A 6000-nucleotide genomic window follows, 5' to 3' on the forward strand; every position below is an offset into this window, starting at 1 on the left:
CTGCTGAGGCTAGACCTTTGACTATGACTTTCTTTTTTTTTTTTTTTTAAAGATTTTATTTATTTATTTGACAGGCAGAGATCACAAGGAGGCAGAGAGGCAGGCAGAGAGAGAGAGAGAGGGAAGCAGGCTCCCTGCTGAGCAGAGAGCCCGATGTGGGACTCGATCCCAGGACCCTGAGATCATGACCTGAGCCGAAGGCAGCGGCTTAACCCACTGAGCCACCCAGGCGCCCCTTGACTATGACTTTCTTATGGCTCTTTATGACAATAGTCTTGACTAGATTCTTTAGCTAGAATTTAGCTATGAGAGTCATGTTTATATCTCAAGGATGAACCAATGCAGCCTTGAGAGCCAGTCTGCATGTCGCTGAACTCACTCGCATAGATCCTATCAGCCTCTGGGCAAAAGAAAATGCGAACACCCAACTACCCCAATTATTAGAAGATAATAAAATCTGACTCATTCCTTCAAAGAATGAGTTGTGGGGATATTTATTTATACCCATTTAGTAATCTTCCAAAACATTAAGCAGATGCCTACCACCCAACATGGACACTGGTCCAGAATAATAATAACATTTATCAAACACTTACAAGAGGCTCGACACAGTCAAGGGCTTTAAGCATGTTTGAATTTAATCCTCATAACAACCATAGGAAGGAGGTGTTGATGTTGACTCTACCACTCATTCATTGGGAATTGGAACTTTGTTACCAGACCCTAAACTCTTCACCACTGTGTTTTTCTGTGTCCCATTTTTATAAGAAGACAATGAGGATTCTGTGAACCAAAGTAGACCAGATCAATGCTACTAAAGACTGTGAACTGCAGACCAGCGTTAGCCTGTGAATCGTTAGGTACCAGTCTGTAGTGAGAGAAGTTGGAAATTGAGAGTTAGCTTTTACAAACATGTATAGCAATGTAACAGGGTATGCTTTTATGTCTGCCTCATCTAATTATTAAAAAATTGGGCCTCATCTTATGCATGTCTTATTTAGTATCATTTTATAGTAATTCATTTTTATTATGTATTTTTTAAAAGCGTCAGCCCAGGGGTGCCTGGGTGGCTCAGTTCAGTTATGCGTCCGACTCTTGATTACCTCTCAGGTCATGATCTCAGGGTTGTGAGATCAAGCCCCATGTTGGACTCCATACTCAGCGTGAAGCCTGCTTAACCTTCTCTCTCTCTCCCTCTCCCTGCGCCTACCTCACTCCCTGTCCAGAAAAATAATAGTAATAAAACATTAAAAAATAAAAGCAGCAACCCATGATGGATTGGAAACTAAAAAACCGAAAGAGAGAAAAACTAGTCTTTCCCTGGACTAAATAGCATATGTGCATAATGACCCCTGTAAAGAGAAAAATGGAAGATAGGGAAAATTGAACTTCTTTACCAGGGTTGTGGAAGTTTTCTGTCTTTCTTATCAGCTGTCTCCACTTCTCCCTGATAAATTTACCCATTTCTCTGTTGGGTTTAAGGAGAACAACCTGTAACTCAACTTCTCCTCTTCCTAGTTTGAAAGCAACTGAACCACGAACACCAGAATAAGATAGAAGATCAAAACATCAGTTACGAAAATAGTCTGGGAGACAGAGCTGAAACGTAAGACCTCAACTGTCTTTCTAATTCCTCCCCACTCCTGAATTAGGGAGGCTTACCCACCTAGCCACTGGCTCAGCACAGGGCTTCTCCCACAAGATAAAGGCAGATCACAATAAAACTCTTAGAAGACCTGGAGATGGCAGAGTGGGGTATTCTCAATTTCTTTTCAAAAACTCATTACTCAGGTAAATTTTTCTTCATTTGGTAGGGCACAAGGGAGGGTCCAGGAGAGAGATCATGGGTGTCTCTGGAGTGTATGTTGCCTAAAGGAAATGTGAGGTTAAGTGAAGGGAGGTTCCCCTAACATGTGTGATAACTCCATTCATATTATTCCTACCTGCAAATATCCTACTAAAATGCAGCGCATCCCATTCTTTGAGCTTTTTGTCCCCATCACTGAATAAACTCTTGAAAGTCTATCTCTATCAGACAAGTCTGGAGAAGTGGTAATAATTCCTTATTCAAGCTCCCTTGCTCACCCCCCTGGTAAATGTCCTTCCTTTTTTATTTGCCTTCGGTGAAAATGTGTAATTGATCAAATTATTGTAAGTTATTATTTTTGCAAGTTCTGAAGTTGTTGCCTACTTGGGCAGGGGATCATGCAAGGGCCTACTCATTTGCTACAGCTCAGTTTAACAACAGGCATTTAAGGACTGCTTTGATCTCAGGGATGGCAAGGATACAGACGATGGTAAAGATGTACCTCTGGGCTGTTTGCATTTAAGTCCTTAATCCTGGATGAGAAACCAGTTTCCCCACTTCTATGGCTTGTTTTCTGGTCATACCTGATCTGCAACTTTTCTCCCAGATTATCAATTCTCAGCCGAATACTTTTCAACAACATGTATTAGGAAAAATTAGATCCCTCTCATATACTATGTGACTTGACTTTTTGAAATTATATTCTTCTATGGAGGAGGGGTTTTTTCCTGTTGGTGGGGGTTTTGGAGGGTTGTTTGTTTTGTTTTCTTTTGTTTTGCAGAGTAGTTCTTAATGCATTTGTATCATGAGATACTATTACGTGGCCATCACCACTCCGCGGTGTGGTCAGTTTTGTCTTTCTTCCTGGCTTCATTTCCTGCCCTTTCCTTGTCACTGATCCTCTTTCCAGAGCTGCTGTCCAGCCGTCCTTCTCAGATCTGCCATCTCTGCCTGCATTCTGGACCTTTCCATCCCGCTTGTCTTTCTTTACAAGAAAGAGCCTGTTGCCTTTGAACAAATGCCTTCGGGAACTCTTTCTCCAAAAAAAATAACATTAATGGTGGGAATGTTGTAAATGAAGGTAGATCACTAGGGGTACCATCTGGGAGCAGAGGCTTTTAATTACCCTTCTGATCACAGTCTGTAGATGGCTACCTACATGTAAGGTCAGGTCTCTGTATTAATATTTGTATCACCTTGTATAAGTACGTAATTGCATTTTAAGAGATGAGCTGTGTACTCACATATATGAATATGAATGCAAGTTTCATAAATGCATGCTTGTGCAAACCCCTCATTAGGACATCAATAAAACATTTTCTTGCTCTCCTGGGACCTCTAGTTTCTGGCGATATGGAAACTGTCTCTATTTGATCTCATAAAATTAATTGCTACTGTCTTTTTTTTAAATTTTACTTATTTATTTGACACACAGAGATCACAAGTAGGCAGAGAAGCATGCAGAGGGAGAGAAGGGGGAGGAAGCAGGCTCCCTGCCAAGCAGAGAGCCCGATGCGGGGCTCGATCCCAGGACCCTGAGACCATGACCTGAGCCAAAGGCAGAGGATTAACCCACTGAGCCACCCAGGCGCCCCAATTACTATTGTCTTTAAAAAAAAAAAAACTAAGCTAGATATAAACTTAATTAAATGATGAACTGAATCTCTGAATCTGGACCCTATGAAATTGACCAGCCTGGAGCACACTCACCACCATCTACCACTTTGTAGCTTGGAAGTCCCACCTTCAAGCTTCCTTTCAACTCAAAACTGGTTAGTTTCAGGGTAGGCCTCTCTAAATGACTCCTTAACACAGAAGGGCTTCCTTCATCCTTGATGAGGTTCCTGGTCCTAAGACCAGCTTGGGATCCCAGGCTCTGGGGTAAGTTGTCCCCAACCCATATTTCCAACCCTGTGGCCTTGTAACATTTGCTATGACTTCATCTGTATTCTTTATGTTTATAACTTTATGCTTATGTTTATAACTCACAGGGAACAGGGAAACTTGTAATAAGCAAAAAAGAGACTCCTGGGTGTCTCCAATGGAAACTAGATATTGTTTGGCATGAATTCTTTGAGTTATCTGCATTTGGTCTTTCATTTTCTTTGAGCTATCTAAAAACCTTGCAAGCTGTAGATAGCTGGTCCCAATGAGAAATAATTCTTGACCATAGACATGCAAACAAATTCTGTCTGCTGGCAGTTCAATTGACTTCTTTTTTCCTCCCTTCACGGAAAAAGCCAGCTTCTCATCTATTCTTAAATTCAACATTTCCATTGTGTATATATACCACATCTTCTTGATCCATTCATCTGTTGATGGACATCTAGGTTATAAAAAATAAAAAAAAAAAAAAAAAAAAAAAAAAAAATTCAACATTTCCTCAATCCATATAAATGTGTGCATTTTTGACTACTCCTTTGGACTGGTGGTGAGCATCTGACCAGTTCTTTCACGGATAAGGAGTTAAATAAAATCTTTAACACATGCTCATTTTATGTCTGTACAAGGGTCACGATTGACAGGCGTAAGCTCTTTGCAGGCAGAGGCTCTGCTGGAGTTGGAGTAGCAAGTAGTTAAGTGTGTTTCGCTTTCCAGCTCTCGACCTTGGGCAAGTTACCACTCTGTGACATCAGGATATGCCCATGTGCTGGTATAAGAATGCCTTCTCTGTCTACCCTAGGGCCTTGCCACCAGGACAAAATGAATGTATACATGGAAAAGAATTGTAGAAACTAGAAAGTATTGGAGGTAGAGTCTTCTCTTTTTTCCCCTTCTGCCAAAGTAGATGTTACCCACACTTGAAGACTCAGCATGATTCTGGGGCTCTTGGGTGGGTCAGTCAGTTAGGCATCTGCCTTCAGCTCAGGCCGTGATCCTGGGGTGCCAGGATTGAGCCCCATGTGGGGTTCCCTGCTCAGCGTGGAGTCTGCTTCTCCCTCTCCCCCGCCCTGCCCTTTTCATGCTCTCTCTTGCTCTCTCTCTCTCTCTCTCTCAAATAAATAAGTAAAATCTTAAAAAAAAAAAAGACTCAGCATGATTCCTACTCTTCCCATATGAAAGCTGCTTTGCCTGTTTTAGCTGCTCTGTTACTGTTCTCTAAATTCATACTGTACTTATATGAGCAATATCATACCAATCATTATTTATTCCCCTTTATGATTTCATATGTGTTAATTTCATCTCCTTAAATAGATTGCCAGTTTCTTTGGGGCCAGGGAGTGTACAGTGTCTTCAATCCGCTTGCATTTCCTATTGCATCTAATAGTGTTAGGTCCTTGATAGGATAGATGCTTTGATTGAAATGGAATATTGTTCTGATGTGGACAATTCCCTCCTTGCCAATGGTAGGCACTCAAGTGGAAGTCATGATGAGGTTGAAGATGATTAATATAATCACCATCAGTCTAAAATTTACATGGTACTAAAGACGATTCATGAATATTCTGTTTTCAGAAAAGAAAGCAGAATGAGAATAGTGCATTTCAATTGAAACTGCTACTATGTGTTTGACACTATTGTAAATGCTCTCTATATATTAGCCCACTTGAGACTCACAAGAACCCTACTAGATAGGTACTGTTATCCCTCATTTTGCAAATGAGGAAGTCAAGATGAAGAGAGATTAAATAACTTTCCCCAAGTTCACACAGCTAGTGAGTAAAGACTGGTTCCAGAGTTGGGGCTATTTACTACTATCCTAAGAAGAAAAGTAAACTACAAAAGCATTTTCTGGGAGAGTGAGTTTCTCATTATTTTTATATGATAGACTTTTGATTGTCAGAACAAGGAATTATAACAAGAAAGTAGAAATAAGGAGTAAAAGAGAAAGCAAGGAAGAGAAAACAGTAATGATAATTGTCAGGAAACCTTGAGAGTATGTGAATTTGGGTGGGCAAGTTATTTGACTTCTTAATAAAATTATTTTGGGTATAACATGAGATAATTTCTATCAAGTGCATAGAGCAGTGCCTGGCACATTGTAAACCCTCAATAAATGGTATTGCTATTAGTTTATTATTGTTGTTATTTATTTGACAGAGAAAAAGCAAGAGCAGGAGCAGAGGGGGAAGGGCAGAGGAAGAAGTAGACTCCCTGCTGAGTGGGGAACCCAACATGGGACTCGAACCCAGGGCTCTGAGATTATGACCTCACTTGATCTTAGCCAAAAGGCCGAGAAGCAATTCCTGACA

This window comes from Mustela lutreola, chromosome X (assembly GCF_030435805.1).
Source record: "Mustela lutreola isolate mMusLut2 chromosome X, mMusLut2.pri, whole genome shotgun sequence".
NCBI classification, from domain to species: domain Eukaryota; kingdom Metazoa; phylum Chordata; class Mammalia; order Carnivora; family Mustelidae; genus Mustela; species Mustela lutreola.